Source organism: Mustela nigripes, chromosome 18 (genome assembly GCF_022355385.1).
Source record: "Mustela nigripes isolate SB6536 chromosome 18, MUSNIG.SB6536, whole genome shotgun sequence".
In the NCBI taxonomy this organism is placed as follows: Eukaryota; Metazoa; Chordata; class Mammalia; order Carnivora; family Mustelidae; genus Mustela; species Mustela nigripes.
The window spans coordinates 39,948,454-39,971,382 of record NC_081574.1 but is presented as its reverse complement, the minus strand read 5'-3'; the positions used below and the strand labels follow the sequence as shown (position 1 = coordinate 39,971,382).

Genomic DNA, 22,929 nt, shown 5'->3' with positions numbered 1-22,929 from the left:
ATCAGGGGTGCCTGAGGAATGCTACACCTATGGAGGGGAGCGGGTGAAGGTGGGGGTGCAAGGCGCCAGCTTTTGCTTTATCCTCAGCCAGCCTCCTGCTCCTTCACAGTGAGTAACGAGACTGAAAGATGGGGGATAAAGAAATATAGAAACTGAGGGGCCTCACAGAACTTGATGAAAAAAGGTGTCATAAACTGGGGAGAGTGGTTTAAAATTTTCATCTTCTGCCTCCTCTCGGTTAATAGATCTGTTTTTTCTGGACCCCATCAAAACTCTCACCTCCCACATTACACATAGGACATCTGGTTTTGGGCTCCATAAGAGCAGAAACTCTGTCAAGTACAACCTTACAGACTGTGGCTAAGGTTCATCAGATAATACAGCTCCCCACTCTTTTCCAATAAATGGATTTGAATAAGCGGCACACAAACACAATGTAAGGCCCCAAACTACATTTCCCAGAGATCTCTAGGGGAATTTAACTCAATTCTGGGGGTGGAGCATTTTAGAAAACCAGGAAGGGCTTTCCTGACTACTTCCTGTACTGGTGCTGGAAGTGGTAAGACTGCAGTCAGCCTGGTTCCTTGTTATTAGTCCTAGTGGAGATCGGTAAGTGACTTGTTTATGTTTTGAAATTGGGGTTTAATCCTGTCTTAAATGTGAGTCTAGAGGACTAGACATGATATTCTCCTGAATTTCAGGTCCTATGGTGGTTCAGAAAGTTTGGTTAACACATACTTTGAATCCTTATGCTATACCTACTATATAGCCTATAAAATAACAGACACTTGATTTAAACTGTCTTGGTTATAGGGGTTATAGTCACAGCCACATGACAAACTAGCTGTGAGGACGTGGGCAGGTCACTCTGCATCTCTAAAAGTCAGTTGGTACATCAGTAAAATGGAGATAATGAGAGTTTACTTAGGATTGTTGTGTGGATTAAAGAAGTGTATAAAAACTAATATGTATAGTGACTGCTCAGGGATTTCTCTCTTGGATAATTGAAAGAGTGATGTCCTCCTCCTCTGTTTGCAACTTGCTCTGTCCCAAAGAGCTCAGCCCTAGTAAGCAGCAAATTCATATTTCCTGCTCCTCCTGCATTAGCTGGTCACAAATTCTCTAATAATCCCAAATGTCCAGGGAGGCTAGGTTGCATTGTCTGCAATGTTTAAGGGGATTCCTGAAGAAAGGTCCATCTTGTTGGAAAGATTAGAGGGGAGGTTCTCAGGAGCCATAATGACAGGAATAACCTTCACTGTTGGCACTGAGCACAGAGGTACAGAATTCCTTCAGAGAGAGGAACCTGATGAAGCAGACAGCCCCAGGAGGAAGGGGCCCATTGAGCTATCTACTCTGGACATTGCTTCCAGACTTTGGCATGATTTCCACAACATATCTGTTGACTCTTTTTAAATAAACTTCTCTTTCCCTTCACAAGGCCCTTGTTTTAGTTTCTCAATCACAAAACAGCTGGCCCTCTCACACTCCAAAAGAAATTAACCGTCAACTATAGGCTGTATTCTATACAGAGACTTATTTTGTTTGCCCTTTGTAAGTTTAAAAAGTTCAGATCCAACTTTAAAAATAGGCATATTTTACCTTCAAGTCTGAATTTCTCCTCCTGAGGAGGGCAAAACAAACAAACCACCACCACAAAAAAAAAAAAAAAAAAAAAAACTCTCAGAACTTCCTACTTCCTGGAGCTCATTCCAACTGTATTTGACTGTACCAATTGTTTTTCCTGTATGAGGATTTCCAGTGACAGATCAACGATGGTCTGTGGGAATGGCTTGCCTGGCAACTTCTTGTTTTCCATCTGGAACATTGCTGTGCTGGCCACTTGCCCATGGGACTGGGCTGGGCTGTAGTGTTCTTGTGATGGTCTTCAGAGCCAAAGCAGAATGGATAGGATGGGAAAAGAAAAGAAAAGCATATAGAAAGAAAAATCATTCAAGAGCACTCCCTAAAATTCTAGTATTCAACTCAGCAATTCTATTCCTGGGTACATATTCAAAAGAATTGAAAGCAGATACTGAAAAATGTACTTGAGCACAAATACATACAGGAATAATCTGAGAAACAGTGTGGCAAGAGTTGTTGTCTGAGATTATGTAGCTCATATGGGAAAGAGTGAGAATTCTGTCTCTGCACAATATTTTTCAAATTTGATTGTACTTTGAATTTACCTGGAGGCTTTTTATTTAATTTTTTAAATTTTCTCTTTTACTGAGTAAATTGACATACAATTTTATATTAGTTTCAGGTGTACAACACAGTGATTCAAAATTTATATGTACATTTTGAAATGATCACCAAGATAAACCCAGCTGCTATATGTCACCATACAAAATTGTTACATATATTATCTATATTCCCTGTCTTGTACATTGTAACATTCCACTATATAAATTTAAATTTATTTGATCCATTAATCTATTAATGGAAAGTTAGATTGCTTCTATATTTTGGCTATTATAAATAACTCTGCAATTAACTTCAATAAATTTTGAATTAATGTTTTCATTTTCTTCACATAAATACACAGAAATGGAATTGCTGAATTGCATTGCAATTCTATTATTAATTTTTTTGAAGAACTACTATACTGTACCAAAAGTGCACAAGGGTCTCTATGCTTCACATCTTAATCTATGCTTGCTTTCTTTTTTTAAAAGTAAGCTCTATGCCCAATGTGCAGCTTGAACACATGACCCCAAGATCAAGAGTCACATTTTCTACTGACTGAGACAGCCATGTGCCCCAACACTTGCTATTTCTTCCCCCCCCCCCTTTTTTTATACTAGCTATTCTGACAGGTGTGAGGTGATATCTCATTGTGGTTTTGATTTGTATTTCCCTGATGAATAGTGATGTTAAGCATCTTTTCATGTGTCTGTTGACCATCTGTGTGTCTTTGTAAACATATCTATTCAGAGCCTCTGCCTATTTTTTAATTGGGTTGTTTGTTCATTTGTATTTGATGGTGAGCTTGTGAGTTCTTTCTGTATTATATATATTAACCCCTTAGTAGCTATATCATTTGCAAATATCTTCTCTTATTCAGTAGGTTGACTTAATTTTGTTGATAGCATTCTTTGCTGTTAAAAATTTTTGGCTGGGATGCCTGGGTGGCTCAGTTGGTTAAGCTGCTGCTTTCAGCTCAGGTCATGATCCCAGGGTGCTGAGATTGTCTCCCATAGGGCTCCTTGCTCAGCAGAGAGCCTGCTTCTCTTGCTGCCTCTGCCTGCGACTCTGCCTGTTTGTGTGTACTCCCTGTCTCTCTGACAAATAAATAAAATCTAAGAAAAAAAATTTTTTTTGCTGATGTAGTCTCATTTGTTTATTTTTGCTTTTGTTGCCAATGCCTGAAGAAACAGATAAAAAAAATATTGTGCAAACCAATGGCTAAGAAATGATTTTGAATGCTTTCTTATAGTAGTTTTATGGTTTGGGGTCCCACATTTAAGTCCATTTTAAGATGATTTTTATGTATATTATAAGAAAGTGGTCCAGTATCATTCTTTTGCATGTGGCTATTATAAATAATTCTGCAGTAAACATAAACATGTATGTATCTTTTCTTTTTTTTTCTTTGCATATGACAATATGCTTTTTATTTTTTCAGCATAACAGTATTCATTATTTTTGCACCACACCCAGTGCTCCATGCAATCCGTGCCCTCTATAGTACCCACCACCTGGCACCCCAACCTCCCATCCCCCGCCCATTCAAAACGCTGATTGTTTCAATTAGCGTTTTTGTTTTCTTTGGGTAAATACTGAGTAGTGGAATTACTGGATCCCATCATAATTCTATTTTAAATTTTTTGAGACACCTCAAATCCTCATTGTTTTCCACAGTGGCTATTCTAGCTTACTTTCTGACCAACAGTGCAAGAGGGTTCTTTTTCTCCACATCCTTGGTAACTCTCATTATTTCTTTTATTTTTTATTTTAGCCATTCTAACAGGTGTGAGGTAATATCTCATTGCTGTTTTGATCTACACTTCCCTGATACTAGTGATGTTGAGTGTTTTTCATGTGTCTGTTGGGCATCTTTATGTCTTCTTTGGAAACGTGTCTATTTAGGTCCTATGTCTACTTTTTAACTGGATATTTTTTTATTTGTTTTGGATAATGAGCTTGTGAGTTCTTTACATATTTTGTACACTAACCCGTATCAGTTACCGATGTCCAAGAGCTGACTGAATTTCCATAGATTTATGTATATTAATTTTGTATATTACAACCCTACTTAATTCATTTATTAATTCTAATAGGGGTTTATTTGGTGGAGTCTGTAGAGTTTTGTGTATAAATATCATGTTTTCTGCAAATAGTAACATTTTATTCGTTATTTCCACTTAGATTCTTTTTTTCATTTATTTTTCTTCTCTGACACTATTGCTAGAACTTACAATTCTATGTTGAATTAAAGTGGCAACTGTGGGTCTTTCATAGATAGATTTTATGAAGTTCAGGAATGTTCCCTCCATCCCTATACTTTCTATGAAAGACCCACAGCAAATATCATCCTCAATGGGAAAAAGCTTGCAACCTTCCCGTTGAGATCAGGAACACAAGGATGCCCACTCTCACCACTCTTGTTCACCATAGTATTAGAAGTCCTAGCAACAGCAATCAGACAACAAAGAGAAATAAAATGTATCCAAATTGGTAATGAAGAAGTCAAACTCTCCCTCTTCGCAAATGACATGATTCTTTATATGGAAAACCCAAAAGACTCCACCCCCAGACTACTAGAACTCATACAACAATTCAGTAATGTGGCAGGATACAAAGTCAATGTACAGAAATCAGTGGCTTTCTTATACACTAACAATGAAAATACAGAAAGGGAAATTAGAGAATCGATTCCATTTACTATAGCACCAAGAACCATAAGATACCTGGGAATAAACCTAACCAAAGAGGTAAAGGATCTGTACTCGAGGAACTACAGAACACTCATGAAAGAAATTGAAGAAGACACAAGAAGATGGAAGACCATTCCATGCTCTTGGATCAGAGGAATGAACATTGTTAAAATGTCTATACTGCCTAGAGCAATCTATACTTCTAATGCTATTCCAATAAAATTCCACCGGTATTCTTCTATTTGCTGGAGCAAATAATCCAAAAATTTGTATGGAATCAGAAGAGACCCCAAATTGCTAAGGAAATGTTGAAAAACAAAAATAAAATGGGGGGCATCACATTACCTGATTTCAAGCTTTACTACAAAGCTGTGATCACCAAGACAGCATGGTACTGGCATAAAAACAGACACATAGACCAGTGGAACAGAGTAGAGAGCCCAGATATGAACCCTCAACTCTATGGTCAAATAATCTTCGACAAAACAGGAAAAAATATACAGCGGAAAAAAGACAGTCTCTTCAATCAATGGTGCTGGGAAAACTGGGCAGCTATATGTAGAAGAATGAAACTCAACAATTTTCTTACACCGTACACAAAGATAAACTCAAAATGGATAAAAGACCTCAATGTGAGACAGAAATCCATAGAATCCTAGAGGAGAACATAGGCAGTAATCTCTTCGATATCAGCCACAGCAACTTCTTTCAAGATATATCTCCAAAGGCAAAGGAAACAAAAGTGAAAATGAACTTTTGGGACTTCATCAAAATCAAAAGCTTCTGCACAGCAAAGGAAACAGTCAAGAAAACAAAAAGGCAACCCACAGAATTGGAGAAGATATTTGCAAATGACAGTACAGACAAAAGGTTGATATCCAGGATCTATAATGAACTCAAACTCAACACACACAAAACTGACAATCATATCAAAAAATGGGCAGAAGATATGGACAGACACTTCTCCAATGAAGACAAACAAATGGCTATCAGGCATATGAAGAAATGTTCATCATCACTAGCCATCAGGGAGATTCAAATTAAAACCACATTGAGATATCACCTTACACCAGTCAGAATGGCCAAAATTAGCAAGACCGGAAACAACATTTGTTGGAGGGGATGTGGAGAAAGGGGAACCCTCTTCCACTGTTGGTGGGAATGCAAGTTGGTGCAGCCTCTTTGGAGAACAGTGTGGAGATTCCTCAAGAAATTAAAAATAGAACTTCCCTGTGACCCTGCAATTGCACTACTGGGTATTTACCCTGAAGATACAGATGTAGTGAAAATAAGGGCCATCTGTACCCCAGATGGCGACCAATGGCCACGGTCGCCAAACTGTGGAAAGAACCAAGATGCCCTTCAATGGACAAATGGATAAGAAAGATGTGGTCCAATACACTATGGAGTATTGTGCCTCCATCAGATAGGACGAATACCTAACTTTTGTAGCAACATGGATGGGACTGGAAGAGATTATGCTGAGTGAAATAAGTCAAGCAGAGTCAATTATCATATGGTTTCACTTATTTGTGGAGCATAACAAATAGCACGGAGGACATGGGGAGATAGAGAGGAGAAAGGAGTTGGGGAAATTGGAAGGGGAGGTGAACCATGAGAGACTATGGACTCTGAAAAACAATCTGAGGGTTTTGAAGGGGCGGGGGTGGGAGGTTGGGGTACCAGGTGGTGGGTATTATAGAGGGCACGGATTCCATGGAGCACTGGGTGTGGTGCAAAAATAATGAGTACTGTTATGCTGAAAATAAAAAATAAATTTTAAAAAAATGCTAAAAAAAAATAAATAAAGTGGCAACTATGGGCATCCTTGTCTTACTCCTGATCTTAGAGGAAAAGCTTTCATCTTTTCCCCATGGAGTATGATGTTAGCTGTTGCTTGGTCATACATGTTCTATATTATGTTGAGATATGTTCCTTCTATACTCAGGTTGTTGAGAGTTTTTGTCATAAATGACAGTTGAATTTTATCAAATGCTTTTTTCTGTATCTATTAAGATGAAAATGTGGTTTTTATCCTTTTTGTTAATATGTTGCATTACTATGACTCATTTGTGAATGTTGAACAATCCTTTCATCTCTGGAATAAATCCCAGTCGATCATGGTTATGATCCTTTGAATGTATAATTGAGTTTGTTTTGCTGATAGTTTTTGAGGATTTTTGCATTTTCATTCATCAGGAATACTGGCCTATAGTTTTCTGTTTTTTGTGGTGTCTTTCCCTGGTCTTGGGATCAGGGTAATATTGGTGTCCTTTAATGATTTTGGAAGCATTCCTCTTCATTCTTTTGGAATATTTCCACCAGGATAGGTATTAACCTTTCTTTATTTTCTTATATATATTTTTGTAAGCATTGTCTATTATTGTGGGGAACAGAATCAATAAAAAAAGATATTATAAATTTCCCTTGACTAAAATAAAACAGACAAAAAAATTAATCATAATTTAGGATTAGAAGATCTCATTGTATTTCATAAAAAGAAAGAAAATCAGTAAAAATTAAGCTTTCTTAGATAAAACCAATTAAAGATTAATAACATTGTTTTCAAGAGAAATATTTTTGTGAATGTTTTTACTCATAGGAAATTTAGGGTCTCACCTTCAATACTACATCAAAACAAATTTCTTTTTTGACATTAATTTTTTTATTAAGTTCAATTAGCCAACATATAACACATCATTAGTTTTTGATGTAATGTTCAGTGCTTCATCAGTTCTGCATAACACTCAGTGCTCACTCTATCACATGTCTTTTTTAATACCCATCACCCTGTTATCCCATCTACCCCCATCCCGCTGAAACCCTCTTCTTTAAATATTTGGTAGCATTTATCTTTGAAGCCATCTGGTCCTGAACTCCTGTTTATTTGGAGTTTTTTTTATTATTCAATTTTATTGATAGTAATATGTCCACTCAGATTTTCCATTTCAGCTGACTCAGTCCTGGAAGAGAGTGTGTTTCTAGGAATTCATCCATTTCTTCTAGCTTGTCCCACTGGTTGGCAGGCAATTGCTCAAAGTAGTCTCTTATTACCCTTTGTTTATTTATCCATTGTAACTTCTCTCCCATTTCTTATTTTACTTATTTGGGCTCGTGCTCTCTCTCTCTCTTTTTTTTTTTTTATTAAATCTGGATAAATGTTTGTAATTTTGTTTATCTTTTCAGTAAAACAACTCCTACTTTCACTGATTTTTAAAGGAATTTTTTAGTCTCTATTTTATTTATTTTCTTGCTAATTTTTATTTCCTTCCTTATACTAACTTTGGACTTTGTCCTTTTTCTAGTTCCTTCAGTTGTAAGGTTGATTGTTTATTTGAGGTTTTTTTTTTCTTTTTTTTTTTTTTTTTAATCTCGGGATAGGCCTATATTGCAGTAAACTTCCCTAATAGAACTGTTTTTGTTGCATCTCAGAGGTTTTGCAATATTTTGTTTCCATTTTCATTTGTCTTGAGTTTTAATATGATTTCTTCTTTCTTTCTTTCTTTCTTTTTTTTTTTTTTCAAGGTTTCTTCTTGTAATTGATTTCAAGTTTCAAACTCTTGTGGTCAGGAAAGATAGTTGATATGACTTCAGTCTTCTTAAACTTACTGAGAGTTATTTGCAGCCTAAAATGCAATCTGTCCTTGTAAATGTTCTTTGTGCACTTGAAAAATATGTATTCTGCTGTTTTTGATGGAATATTCTATCTGTATCTAAGTGCTCCAGCTAATATGTCATTTAAGGCCGAAGTTTCCTTATTGATTTTCTCTCTAGATGGTTGATTCATTGATGTTAGTGAAATGTTTAAAATCTCCTGTTATTATTGCATGACTGTCAGTTCCTCACTTTATGTCTGTCAGTATTGTTTTATGTTGTTAGATGCTTCTAAGTCCAGTGTGTAGATACTCATTTTATAGCCTCTTGTTGTATCGATCCCTTTATCATTATGTAATGCACTTTTTTGGTCTCATTACACTCGTTTTAAGATCTACTTTTTCTGATACAATTATTGGTAGCCCAATTTCCTTTTTATTTCCCTTTACATGTAATATCTTTTTATGTCCCATTACTTTTAGACTTTTTTGTTCTTTTTAAAGATTTATTTATTCATTTTAGAGAGAGGAAAAGAAAGCAGGGGGGAGGGACAAGGTGTGGGGAGAGTCTTAAGCTGATTCTCTGGGGAGCCAGAGCCTAATGTGGGGCTAGATCTCACTGCCTTGAGAACGTGACATGAACTGAAACCAAGAGTTGGGTGCTTAACTGACTGTGCCCACCAAGGTGCCCCATAATTTTGTGTGTTTTTTCTAAGAATTTATTCTTTTTTTTTTAAATCATATTCAGTTAGCCAACATTAGCATCATTAGTTTTTTTTTTTAATTTTATTTATTTATTTGACAGAGAGATCACAAGTAGGCAGAGAGGCAGACAGAGAGAGGGAGAAGCGGCCTTCCCTGCTGAGCAGAGAGCCTGATGTGGGGCTCGATCCCAGGACCCTGGGATCATGACCTGAGCTGAAGGCAGAGTCTTTAACCCACTGAGCCACCCAGGCGCCCCAGCATCATTAGTTTTTGATGTAGTGTTCACTGGTTTATTAGTTCCATATAACACCCAGTGCTCATCACAACACATGCCCTCCTTAATACCCATAACCTGGTTACCCAATCCTCCAATGCCCTTCCCCTCTGAAACCCTCAGTTTGTTTCCTGGAGTCCATAGTCTCTCACAGTTTGTCTCCCTCTCTGATTCACCCAGCCACCTTCTGTTTTCCCTCCCTACCCCTATGGTCAAGTGAAACCATATGATAATTGTCTTTCTCTGATTGACTTATTTCACTTGGCAGAATCCCCTCCAGTTACATCCATGTCGATGGAAATGGTGGGTACTTATCCTTTCTGGTGACTGAGAAATATTCCACTGTATATATGTAACACATCTTCTTTATCCATCCATCTGTTGAAGGGCATCTTAGCTCCTTCCACAGTTTGGCTATGGTGGAATAATGCATATTGGGGCACATCTGCCCCTTCTTTTTACTACATCTGTATCGGGGATAAATACCCAGTAGTGCAATTGCTAGGTCACCGGGAACTCTATTTTTACTTTTTTTGAGGAATCTCCATACTGTTTTCCACAGTGGCTGTATCAGCTTGGATTCCCACCTACAATGTAAGGAGGGTGTCCCTTTCTCCTCATCCTGGCCAACATTTGTTGATTCCTGCCTTATTGATTTTAGCCATTCTACCTGGCATAAGGTGATATTTCATTGTGGTTTTGATTTGTATTTCCCTGATGGCTAATGATGATGATCATTTTTTCATGTGTCTGTTAGTCATTTGTATGTCTTCTTTGGAGAAGTGTCTGTTCACATCTTCTGCCCATTTCTTAACTGGATTATTTGTTTTTTGGGGTGTTGAATATGAAAAGTTCTTTATAGATCTTGGATACCAACCCTTATCTGTAATGTTATTTGCAAATGTCTTCTCCCATTCCGTGGGTTGCCTCTTAGTTTTTTTCACTGCTTCCTTTGCTGTGCAGAAGCTTTTTAGCTTGTTGAAATCCCAAAAGTTCATTTTTGCTTTTGCTTCCCTTGTCTTGAAAGAAGTTGCTGTGGCTGATATTGAAGAGGTTACTGTCTATGTTCTCCTCTAGGATTATGATGGAGTCCTGTCTCACTTTGAGGTCTTTAATCCATTTTGAGTTTATCTTTGTGTATGGTATAAGAGAGTAGTCTAGTTCTATTCTTCTGCATGTGGCCATCCAATTTTCCTATCACCATTTATGGAAGAGATTGTTTTTTCCATTGGATGTTCTTTTCTGCTTTGTTGACAGTTAGTTGACCAGACAGTTGAGGATCCATTTCTAGGTTCTCTACTCTGTTCCATTGGTCTATGTGTCTGTTTTCATGCCAGTACCATGCTGTCTTGGTGATCATAGCTTTGTAATAAAGCTTGAAATCAAGCAACGTGATTCCCCCAGCTTTGTTTTTCTTTTTCAACATTCCCCTGGCAATTAGGGTTCTTTCTGGTTCCATACACATTTTAGGATTGTTTCAGCTCATTGAAAAATATCAGTGGTATTTTAATAGGAATGGCATTGAAAGTGTAAATTGTCCTGGAGAGCATCGACATTTTAACAATGTTTATTCTTCTGATCCATGAGCATGGAATGTTTTTCCATCTTTTTGTGTCTTCCTCAATATCTTTCATAAGGGTTCTGTAGTTTCTAGATCCTTTAGCTGTTTTGTTAGGTTTATTCCTAGGGAATCTTATGGTTTCGGTGCTATTGTAGATGTAATTGATCCTTAATTTCTCTTTCTACAGCTTAATTCTTGCTATATTAAAAAAAGCAATTGATTTCTGTGCATTGGTTCTGTATCCTGTCACATTACTGAATTGCTGAGTTCTAGTAGTTTGGGGGTGGAGTCCTTTGGGTTTTCCACATAAAGTGTCATTTCATCTGAAGAGAGAGAGTTTGATTTCTTCTTTGCCGATTTGAATACATTTTATTTCCTTTTGTTGTCTGATATCTGTTTCTAGGACTTCCAATACTATGTTGAACAATAGTGCTGAGAGTGGGCCTCCCTGTCATGGTCTTGACCTTAAGGAAAAAGCTTTCAGCTTTTCTGCATTGAGAATGATATTCACTGTGGGCTTTTCATAGATAGCTTTTATGATATTAAATAATGTTCCCTCTATCTCTATACTCTGAAGATGTTTACTCAGGAAGGGATGTGGTATTTTGTCAAATCTTTTTTCTGGATCAATTGAGAGGATCATATGGTTCTTGTCTTTTATTAATGTGATCTTTCACGTTGATTGATTTGTGAATGTTGAACCATGCTTGCTTGCCAAGAATAAATCCCACCTAGTCATGTTGGATAACCCTTTTAATGTACTATTGGATTCTATTGGTTAGGGTCTTGGTGAGTGTTTTGGCACCTGTTTTCATCAGGGTTATTTTTCTGCAATTCTCCTTTTTGATGGGTCTTTGTTTTGAGATCAGGGTAATGCTGGCCTCATAGATATTGGAAGTTTTCCTTCTGTTTCTATTTTTTGAAGCAGCTTCAGTAGAATAGGTATTATTTCTTCTTTAAATGTTTGGTAGAATTCTACTGGGAAGCCATCTGGCCCCAGACTCGTTTTTTGAAGGCTTTTAATTACTGCTTCAATTTCATTACTGGTTATTGTTCTATATAGATTGTGTGTTTCTTCCTGTTTCAATCTTCATAGTTTCCAAGAAGGTATCCATTTCTTCCAGGCTGCTTAATTTGTTGACATATAGTTGCTGGCAATAATTTCTAAGAATTGTTTCTATGTTCTTGGTGTTAGTTGAGATCTCAACCCTTTCATTCATGATTTTATTAATTTGGGGTTTAGTTTTCTTTTCTTTTGGGTAAGTCTGGCCAGAGGTTTATTATCTTATAAATTCTTTCAAAGAACCAGCTTCTAGTTTCTTTGAGCTGTTCTACTATTTTTCTGCTCTAATCTTTGTTATTTCTCCCCTCCTGCTTCGTTAAGGCTTTATTTGCTGTTCTTCCTCTAGGTCCTTTTTTTAAAAAATTTTTTTAAGATTTTATTTATTTATTTGACAAACAGAGATCACAAGTAGGCAGAAAGGAAGGCAGAGAGAGAGAGAGGAGGAAGCAGGCTCCCCGCTGAGCACAGAGCCTGACGTGAGGCTTGATCCCAGGACCTGAGATCATGACCCGAGCAGAAGGCAGAGGCCTTAACCCACCGAGCCACCCAGGCGCCCCTGCTGTTCTTCCTCTAGGTCCTTTAAGTATAAGGTTAGGTTGTGCATTTCGGATTTTTCTAGTTCTAGCCTCTAGAGAGGCTTGGATGGCTAAATATTTCCCCCTTAAGACTGCCTTTGCAATATCCTTGGGTTTTGGACTGATGTGTTTTCGTTCTCATTGGTTTCCATTAGTTAAGTTCTTCTTTGATTTTCTGGTTGACCCAATCATTCTTTAGAAGGATGGTTTTTCATTTCCAATGTTTGAATTCCTTCCATTTTGTTATTCTTGTGACTGAGTTCCAGTTTATAACAATTTTGTCTGATAACATCCAGGGAATAGTCTCAATCTTTTGATATCAGTTGACACCTGATTTGTGACCCCTTATGTGATCTATTCTGGAGAAAGTACTTTATGCACTTGAGAAGAATGATTCTTCTGTTGTTTTAGGGTAGAATATTTTGTACATATTTGTGACATCCATCTGGTCCAACGTATCATCAAAGCTCTTATTACTTTATTGATCTGCTTAGATGATCTGTCCATTTTTGTGAGTGAAGTGTTGAGGTCTTCTACTCTTAATATATTATTATTAATATGATCCTTTATTTTGGTTAACAGCTGGCTTATGTAGTTGGCTGTTCCCATGTTGGGGGTACAGATATTTAAAACTGTTAGATTTACTTGTGGGATAGGCCCTATAAATATGATCTCTCTTACTGCAGTCGTTGGTTTAAAATCTAATTTGTCTGATATGAGAATTGCTACCCCAGCTTTCTTTTGAGGTCTGTTGGCATTAAAAATTGTGCACCATCCCTTCACTTTCAGTTTGATGTACTTTTAGGTTCAAAATGAGTCCCTAATAGACAGCATATGGGTGGATCCTGTCTTTTTATCCAATCTGCAACCTTGTGCCATTTCATGGGAGCTCTTAGGCCATTCATATTGACGGTAACTATTAAAGATATGAATTTAGTGCCATCATATTGCCTGTAAGGTCCCTGTTTCCATAGGTGATCTCTGTAAATTTCTGGTTTATATCACTGTTGGGATCTTTCTTCTTTTATAGAATCCCTCTTAATATTTCTTGCAGGGTTGGCTTGGTGGTCATATATTCTTTCAGTTTCTGCCAGTCCTGGAAGCTCTTTGTCTCTCTGTCCATTCTGAAAGATAGCCTTGCTGAATAAAGTATTCTTGACTGCATGTTCTTCTCGTTTAGTACCCTGAAAATGTCTTGCCAGCCCTTTCTGGCTTGCTGTGTCTCTACGGACAGGTCTGAGGTTTCTCTGATGTTTCTCCTAGTGTATGTGAGAAACCTCTTTCCCATAGCTGCTCTCAGGACAGCTTCCTTGGTTCCAAGATTTGCAAGTTTTATTATTATATGCTGGGATGTTGGTCTATTTTTATTGATCTTGGGAGGAGTCCTCTCTGCCTCATAGACAGGAATGCTGTTTCCTTTCCAAGATTAAGAAAGTTCTCAACTATGATTTGCTCAAATATACCCTCTAGTCCTCTCTCTCTCTCTCGTCACCCCCTTGAGATCCCAGTAATTCTGACATTGGAGTGTTTCATTGCATCATTGATCTCTCTAAGTCTGATCTCAAGGGCTTATAGCTGTTTATCCCTATCATCCTCAGCTTTCTTCTTTTCTATCAGCTTATCTTCTAAGTAAATTCATTCTTCTGCCTCATTTACCCTTGCTGTTAGCATATCCAGTTTAGACTGTATCTCATTCATAGCATTTTTAAGTTTGGCATGATTAGATCTCACTTATGCCCTTAGAGATTCTATATTGTCACTAATAGTTTTCTCAAGCCTAGCTGTTGATGTCATATTGCTACCCTGAAATCTATCTCTGACATCTTTCTTATATCCATATCATTAAGTCTGTGGCAGAGGCCACTGTCTCTGGTTCTTTTCTTTGTTGATAGTTCCTCCTAGTCATTCTTTTGAGGGATGTTTGAAGGAATTGTACAGCATCCAAAATATCAACCATGACCCAAGCAAGATGCAGCCTAGGAAAATTCGGAGTGGTCAGAAGCCATCTCTGAAGAAACAAAGCCAAATGAAACAAAAGAATATAATTTATAAAATGTAAAACAATTTGAAAAAATTAAAATTTAAAAAAAGGGAGTGAGAGGAAGAGGAGCTATAATTTCTCAGTGTGGATAATGTGGGGTGGTTCAGTTGTTTTAGGTGTATTTTATTCTGTTTGTTAGAGGACACTATTTCCCAAAGTTCCAGGGAAATGAAAACTTGTATATATATAAAGGTAATGTTGATTAGGAAAAAAAGGACTACATTGAAGCATATACCTATTAAAAATATAGGTGTAAAGTTATAAAAGTTAAAAAGTTACAAGTATAAGTTAAAAAGTTACTATGAAATATACATTAATATATTAAACTTCTAGTTGAAATGAGAGAAAGGTAAAAGGAAAAAACAGAGAAGAACCATAAGACAAAGAATAAAAAGAAAATGACAGTTGTAGCTGAAAAATAAACAAGCTGTGAGACCATGCAAGCTCAATATACTATTTTCTCCTGGTGTTGGGATTTTAAGTTTTATGGGGACCATAGGGTTGTCTTCCTTTTGTTCTTCCAAATTGTTTTCTGGAGGAGGGTCCTGCCACACTGTGGTACTGTGGTACTGTGACAATGCCCAAGCAGAGTTACCCTGCCCCCTGTGGGGGAGGGGATGGTCTCCATGGAAACCAGTTTTTTTAAGCCTTTGTTCTCTGATGGGTTTTTGTGCCTCTTTTGAGGATTAGAGCAAAAAATGGCTGGAACAAAATCTCTGTCCCAGAAAAGAGAAATCTCAGTCTGTTCCCTTCAATAAACCCTCCAGGACACGGTCTCCTTTTCTGTAAAGGAGAAAACCACCATCTCCCAAAATGTGCACCCACAAGCCACAGAAACTCTCTCAGAGGTCATCCCAGACCCAGGTATGTCCCTGCCCTTTGTGCTTCTAAAACCACAAGAAGCCACAGATCCTGGATCCTGTCTGAGCAATGCTCTAAAGTTTTTCCCAGCTGCTACTGTTCTGTGAATTTTTGCCTGGTTCCCAGTGCAGGACGCTTTTGCTTTCCAGTGTTATATCACATTCCAGGAGCCAGCTTATGGAGGCTCACTCCTCCTTGTTTATCTTCAGATATCTCCCTGCAGATTCACAACTCTGCCCTTTCTACCTCATGACAGCTGGTGTTTTTCTGCTTGTAAAGATCCAGATGTATATTCTTACAACTCAGGCTGATTTCATGGGTGTTCAGAATGGTTTGATTTATCCAGCTAAATTGAGGGGAACAATTGAAATGGGGTCCCCTACTCCTCCACCATCTTCTTTTAAGTATGTTTTCACGTTTTTATAGCAAAGAGAGTCTCTTCTATGAAGTATGTATATGTGTCTTGTTATTTTTATTCATATAGCCATTCCGAGTATTTTGAATGAACATTTTCCTCACTTACATTTAAAATAGTTATTGATAAGTATGTACTTATTGCCATTTTATTGATTGTTTTCTGGTTGTTTTTATAGTACTTTGTTCTTTTTTTCTTCTCTTGGTCTCTTCTCTTCTAGTTGCTGGCTTTCCCCAGTACCATGTTTGCCTTTATTTCTCTATTGTGTATCTTATTTATTTATTTATTTATTTATTATTTCAGCGTAACAGTATTCATTGTTTTTGCACCACAGTCAGTGCTCCATGCAATCCGTGCCCTCTCCAATACCCACCACCTGGTTCCCCCAACCTTCCATTCCCTGCCCCTTCAAAACCCTCAGATTGTTTTTCAGAGTCCATAGTCTCTCATGGTTCACCTCCCCTTCCAGTTTCCCTCAGCTCCCTTCTCTTCTCCATCTCCCCTTGTCCTCCATGTTATTTGTTATGCTCCACAAATAAGTGAAACCATGTGATAATTGTCACTCTCTGCTTGACTTATTTCACTCAGTATAATCTCTTTGAGTCCCGTCCATGTTGCTACAAAAGTTGGGTATTCATCATTTCTAATGGACGCATAATACTCCATAGTGTATATGGACCACATCTTCCTTATCCATTCGTCCATTGAAGGGCATCTTGGTTCTTTCCACAGTTTGGCGACCGTAGCCATTGCTGCTGTAAACATTGGGGTACAGATGGCCCTTCTTTTCACTACATCTGTATCTTCAGGGTAAATACCCAGTAGTACAATTGCAGAGTCATAGGGAAGCTCTTTTTTTAATATCTTGAGGAATCGCCACACTGTTCTCCAATGTGGCTACACCAACTTACATTCCCACCAACAGTGTAAGAGGATTCCCCTTTCTCCACAACCTCTACAACACATGTTGTTTCCTGTCTTGCTAATTTTGGCCATTCTAACTGGTGTGAGGTGGTATCTCGATGCGGTTTTAAATTGAACCTCCCTGATAGCTAATAATGATGAACATTCTTCATGTGTCTGATAGCCATTTGTATGTCTTCATTGGAGAAGTGTCTGTTCATATCTTCTGTCCATTTTTTTTAGATGATTGTCAGTTTTGTGTGTGTTGTGTTTGAGGAGTTCATTATAGATCCTGGATATCAACCTTTTGTCTGTACTGTCATTTGCAAATATCTTCTCCTATTCCGTGGGTTGCCTCTTTGTTTTCTTGACTGTTTCCTTTGCTGTGCAGAAGCTTTTGATCTTGATGAAGTCCCAAAAGTTCATTTTCGCTTTTGTTTTTGTTTTTTGCCTTCGAAGACATATCTTGAAAGAAGTTGCTGTGGCTGATATCGAGGTTACTACCTATGTTCTCCTCTAGGATTCTGATGGATTCCTGTCTCACATTGAGGTCTTTTATCCATTTTGAGTTTATCTTTGTGTATGGGGTAAGAGAATGGTCGAGTTTCATTCTTCTGCATATAACTGTCCAGTTTTCCCGGTACCATTTATTGAAGAGACTATCTTTTTTCCGCTGTATATTTTTTCCTGTTTTGTCGAAGATTATTTGACCATCGAGTTGAGGGTCCATATCTGGGCTCTCTACTCTGTTCCACTGGTCTATGTGTCTGTTTTTGTGCCAGTACCAGGCTCTCTTGGTGATCACAGCTTTGTAGTAAAGCTTGAAATCAGGTAACATGATGCCCCCAGTTGTATTTTTGGTTTTCAACGTTTCCTTAGCGATTCGGGGTCTCTTCTGATTCCATACAAATTTTTGGATTATTTGCTCCAGCTCTTTGAAGAATACTGGTGGAATTTTTATTGGAATGGCATTAAAAGTATAGATTGCTCTAGGCAGTATAGACATTTTAACAATGTTTATTCTTCCGATCCAAGAGCATGGTATGGTCTTCCATCTTTTTGTGTCTTCCTCAATTTCTTTCATGAGTGTTCTGTAGTTCCTCGAATACAGTTCCTTTACCTCTTTGGTTAGGTTTATTCCCATGTATCTTATGGTTCTTGGTGCTATAGTAAATGGAATTGATTCTCTTTCTTTCTGTATTTTTTCCCTTTCTGTATTTTCATTGTTAGTGTATAAGAAAGCCACTGATTTCTGTATATTGACTTTGTATCCTGCCACATTACTGAATTGCTGTATGAGTTCTAGTAGTTTGGGAGTGGAGTCTTTTGGGTTTTCCATATAAAGAATTATGTCATCTGTGAAGAGAGAGAGTTTGACTTCTTCATTGCCAATTTGGATACATTTTATTTCTCTTTGATTGTTGTTGCTAGGACTTCTAATACTATGTTGAACAAGAGGGTGAAAGTGGGCATCCTTGTCGTGTTCCTAATCTCAACGGGAAGTTTGCAAGCTTTTTCCCATTGAGGATGATATTTGCTGTGGGTCTTTCATCAATAGATTTGATGAAGTTCAGGAATATTCCCTCTATCCCTATACTTTAAAGCGTTTTAATCAGGAACGGATGCTGGATTTTGTTAAATGCTTTTTATGCATCCATTGAGAAGACCATGTGGTTCTTCTCTCTTCTCTTATTGATTTGTTCTATCACACTGATTGATTTGCAAATGTTGAACCATCCTTGTAGCCTAGGGATAAATCCCACCTCGTCATGGTGGATAATCTTTTTAATGTGATGTTGGATCCTGTTTGCTATGATCTTGTTGAGAATATTAGCATCCATATTCATCAGTGATATTGGTCTGAAATTTTCCTATTTGGTAGGGTCTTTGCCTGGTTTGGAGATCAGGGTAATACTGGCTTCATAGAAAGATTCTGGAAGTTTTCCTTCTGCTTCAATTTTTTGAAACAACTTCAGGAGAATAGGTGTTATTTCTTCTTTGAAAGTTTGGTAGAATTCCCCAGGAAATCCGTCAGGTCCTGTGCCCCAGTATTTTGAGAGGTTTTTGATCACTGCTTCAATCTCATTACTAGATATCAGTGTATTCAGGTTGTCAATTTCTTTCTGGTTCAGTTTTGGGAGTTTATAGGTTTCCAGGAATGCGTCCATTTCATCTAGGTTGCTTAGCTTATTGGCATATAACTGTTGATAATAATTTCTGGTGATTGTTTCTACTTCCTTGGTGTTAGTTGTGATCTCTCCCTTTTCATTCATAATTTTATTAATTTGGGCTTTCTCTTTTCTTTTGGATATGTGTGGCCAATTGTTTATAGATCTTATTGATTCTTTCAAAAAACCAACTTCTAGTTTCATTAATACGTTCTACTGTATCTCTGGTTTCTATGTCATTGATCTCTGTTCTAATCTCGATTATTTCCCTTCTTATTTGTGGAGTTGGTTTGATTTGTTGTTGATTCTCCAGCTCTTTAAGGTGTAGAGACAGCTGGTGTATTCTGGATTTTTCAGTTTTTTTGAGGGATACTTGGATGGCTATGTATTTTCCCTTTAGGACCGCCTTTGCTGTATCCCATAGGTTTTGGACCGAAGTGTCTTTATTCTCATTGGTTTCCATGAATTGTTTCAGTTCTTCTTTGATCTCCTGGTTAATCCAAGCATTCTTAAGCAAGGTGGTCTTTAGCTTCCAGGTGTTTGAGTTCCTTCTGAACTTTTCCTTGTGATTGAGCTCGTTTCAAAGCACTGTGATCTGAGAATGTGCAGGGAATAATCTCAGTCTTTTGGTATCAGTTGAGTCCTGATTTGTGACCCCGTATGTGGTCTATTCTGGAGAAGGTTCCATGTGCACTTGAGAAGAATGAGTATTCTGTTGTTTCAGGGTGGAATGTTCTGTATATATCTATGAGGTCCATCTGGTCCAATGTGTCATTCCATGCTCTTGTTTCTTTATTGGTTTTCTGCTTCGATGATCTGTCTATTTCTGAGAGAGGCATGTTAAGTTCTCCTACTATTAATGTATTCATATCAATATGACTCTTTATCTTGATTAACAGTTTTCTTATGTAATTGGATGCTTCCATATTGGGGGCATAGATATTTATAATTGTTAGATCATCTTGGTGAATAGTCCCTTTAAGAATGATGTAGTGTCCTTCTGGATCTCTGACCACAGTCTTTAGTTTAAAATCTAATTTATCTGATATGAGAATTGCTTCCCTGGCCTTCTTTTGAGGCCCATTGGCATGAAAGATGCTTCTCCATCCCTTCACTTTTGGTCTGGGTGTATCTTTAGTTTCAAAATGGGTCTCTTGTAGACAGCATATGGATGGGTCCTGTCGTTTTATCCAATCTGCAACCCTGTGTCATTTTATGGGCACATTTAGGCCATTCACATTGAAAGTGATTATTGATAGATATGTTTTTATTGACATCGTATTACCTTTGAAATCTTTCTTTCTGTAGATTGTCTCTATATTTCTGTTCAATGCTATTCTTAGGATTTTTCCTCTTATATAGTACCCCCCCTTAATATTTCCTCCAGTGTCAGCTTATTGGACTTGAGAAGAATGAGTGGCTTGGTGGTTGCATAGTCTTTTAAGCCTTGCCGGTCTTGGAAACTCTTTATCTCTCCATCCATTTTGAATGTCAGCCTTGCTGGATAAAGTATTCTTGACTCCTATGTTCTTCTCATTTAGTGCCCTGAATATATCTTGCCAGCCCTTTCTGGCTTGCCAGGTCTCTGTGGACTGGTCTGATGTTATTCTGATGGGCTTTCTTCTGTAAGTAAGGAGCCTCTTTGTCCTAGCGGCTTTCAGCACATTATATCTACAATTATGATTCCACAATTTGACTATCAGGTGCCTTGATGTTTTTCTGGAATCTATAATCTTGGGTGGAGAGCGTTCTGCTTCTAGTACATGAACGCTGGTTCCATTTGCGAGATTGGGAAAATTTTCATGAAGAACTTGTTCCACTATATCTTCTAGACTTCTTTCTTTCTCTTCCCCTTCAGGGATTCTAATAATTTGGACATTGGAAAGTTTCATGGCATCATTTATTTCCCTGATTCTATTTTTGTGGCTTCTAAGCTGTTTGTTCCAGGCTTCCTCCTGATCCTTTCTCTCTATCTGTTTGTCCTCCAGGTCACTAATTCTATCTTCTGTATCAGTTACCCTAGCTTTTAGAGAATTTAGATTAGATTAGAACTCATTGGAAGCATTGTGACGCTCATCCCTGGTAGCTTTCAGCTCTGTTCTATCATTGTAAACATCATCGCTGGTCGCTTTCAGTTTGGCCCTAATCAATTCCGTTTGGTCATCCATGGCTTTCTCCAACCTAGCTATTGCCTGGATAATTGTTAGCCGGAATTCTCTTTCCGAGATGTTGTCTATGTTGATAGCCATTAGCTCTGTTGCAGAAGGTCCATCCTCTGTATTTTTCTTCTGTTGGGCATTCCTCCTCCTAGCCATTTTGGTGAGAGATGACTGAACAGATGTAGCTGGATGTATCAACTGTGGTGCAGTCAATGTGCACCCTGGAATGCTTCTGAGCAATCAGGGTTCCCCACCCAAATGAGAGAAAAAAGAAAAGAAAAAGAAAAAAAAAAAGAGAGAGAGAGAGAGAGACAAGAAAAAAGGGGAAGATAAAAGAGAAGGTTCAGCCCAAATGGGCCCCAAGGTAAGATTGATGAAGTATACAAACAAAAACAGTCAAACAAAAAGACTGATGAAAGTATATTTGTATATATATATACAAATAAAGGAAGAACCTCATCAAAAAGAACCCCAAGTATGAGATTTATATACTATCAGGACAAAAACAAAAATACAGAAACACTGGTGGAAGAAAAAGATGGGAGAGTGGTTATAAATTCTCAGTGTGGGTGAGGAAGTTTGTTTTGATTCTTCCTGGATGTATCTTGATATCTTTGTTAAAGGATTCAGCTTTCCTAAGATAAAGGGGATTAAAAATTGGTTTACCTATAGGGGTAGCATTGACTGGGGAAAGGTGATTACCTTGAAGCTTAACTCTATATGAATATTAGAAAATAAAAATGAAAAAGGAATAAACTAGACTAAACTAAACTAAAATTTAGAAAAAAAATTTTAAAAATAGAAATGTAAAAGAAAACCACAGGTGTATGTATCAAAAAGTTCAGGTTAGAAGGTTATTATGGAATTCGATGTACTGGACATCTCACTGTTATGGTAAATAGGTTAAAAATTATCTATTTTTAAAAAAAATATGAACCAGAATAGTGGGAACGAGTTAAAAATAAAAGTTGTCCTATGAAGTAGTGGTGGTTGTTCTCTTGTAGTTTTTTCTTCATTTTCTTTTTCTTTCCTGGTTGGTTTTCTGGGGGAGGGGCCTGCCACGTAGGTTTTCAGTCAATGATGTTCCCTGAGTTACGTCATCCCGCCCCCCTCAAGGGGGTGGGCTCTGAGGAAACCGGTTTTTTTCAGGCTTTTGTTCTCTGGAGGTTTTTATGTTTGTTCACTTTTTTTTTTCTCTCGCCTTGGCTGCTTTTGATGGTTTTTGTAGGTTTAGAGAAAAGAAAACTGCACCCTGACCTCCCTCTCAGAAAGAAGCCTCAGTCTGGTCCCCTCTGGGTGTTGCAGAATCCATATAAATTGCCCCTTGGCCACTGGCAGTGCAAGTTCCGAGTCATGGTCACTGGGGGCACAGGATCTTCTGCTTGTACCCAAAACCATGGCAGTGGCGGCTGTCTGGGCAGCTCCAGACCACCAGAGATGTTTCAAGCAGTGATTCGCACACTGAGATTTTCCCGCTGGCCTGGGCTGGGAGTGCCTGGTCTTTCCAGTCTAAGAGCACCGGGCTTGCACGCACCTCTCTCAGGGGAGGGCTGTGAGTCGTGCGTGCATCTCAGGCTCTGAGAGCAGGGCGCGGGTCCAAGAGCACAAGGCCTGGCCTTCATGCACCTCTCTCAGGGGAGGGTGAACGGTACACGCGTCTCAGGCTCTGTAGCACAGCTCAGCATTCTGCCATCTGGCGAGGCTCCTAGCCCCTCACAGGAGCCGGACCCC

General features: G+C 38.1%; 1 protein-coding gene across 2 annotated transcripts in view; it reads left to right on the top strand.

The window, feature by feature from the left end:
- The first annotated feature begins 535 nt into the window (after positions 1-535).
- Positions 536-22,929, top strand: part of LOC132006506 (arylamine N-acetyltransferase 1) — a 149,879-nt gene continuing 127,485 nt past the window's right edge. The window contains exon 1 of one of the 2 annotated variants that reach the window (XR_009401120.1): positions 536-609. The gene's annotated coding sequence lies outside the window, so the exon portion shown is untranslated. The remainder of the gene's footprint in view (positions 610-22,929) is intronic. The other variant, XM_059384342.1, reaches the window with a different exon arrangement.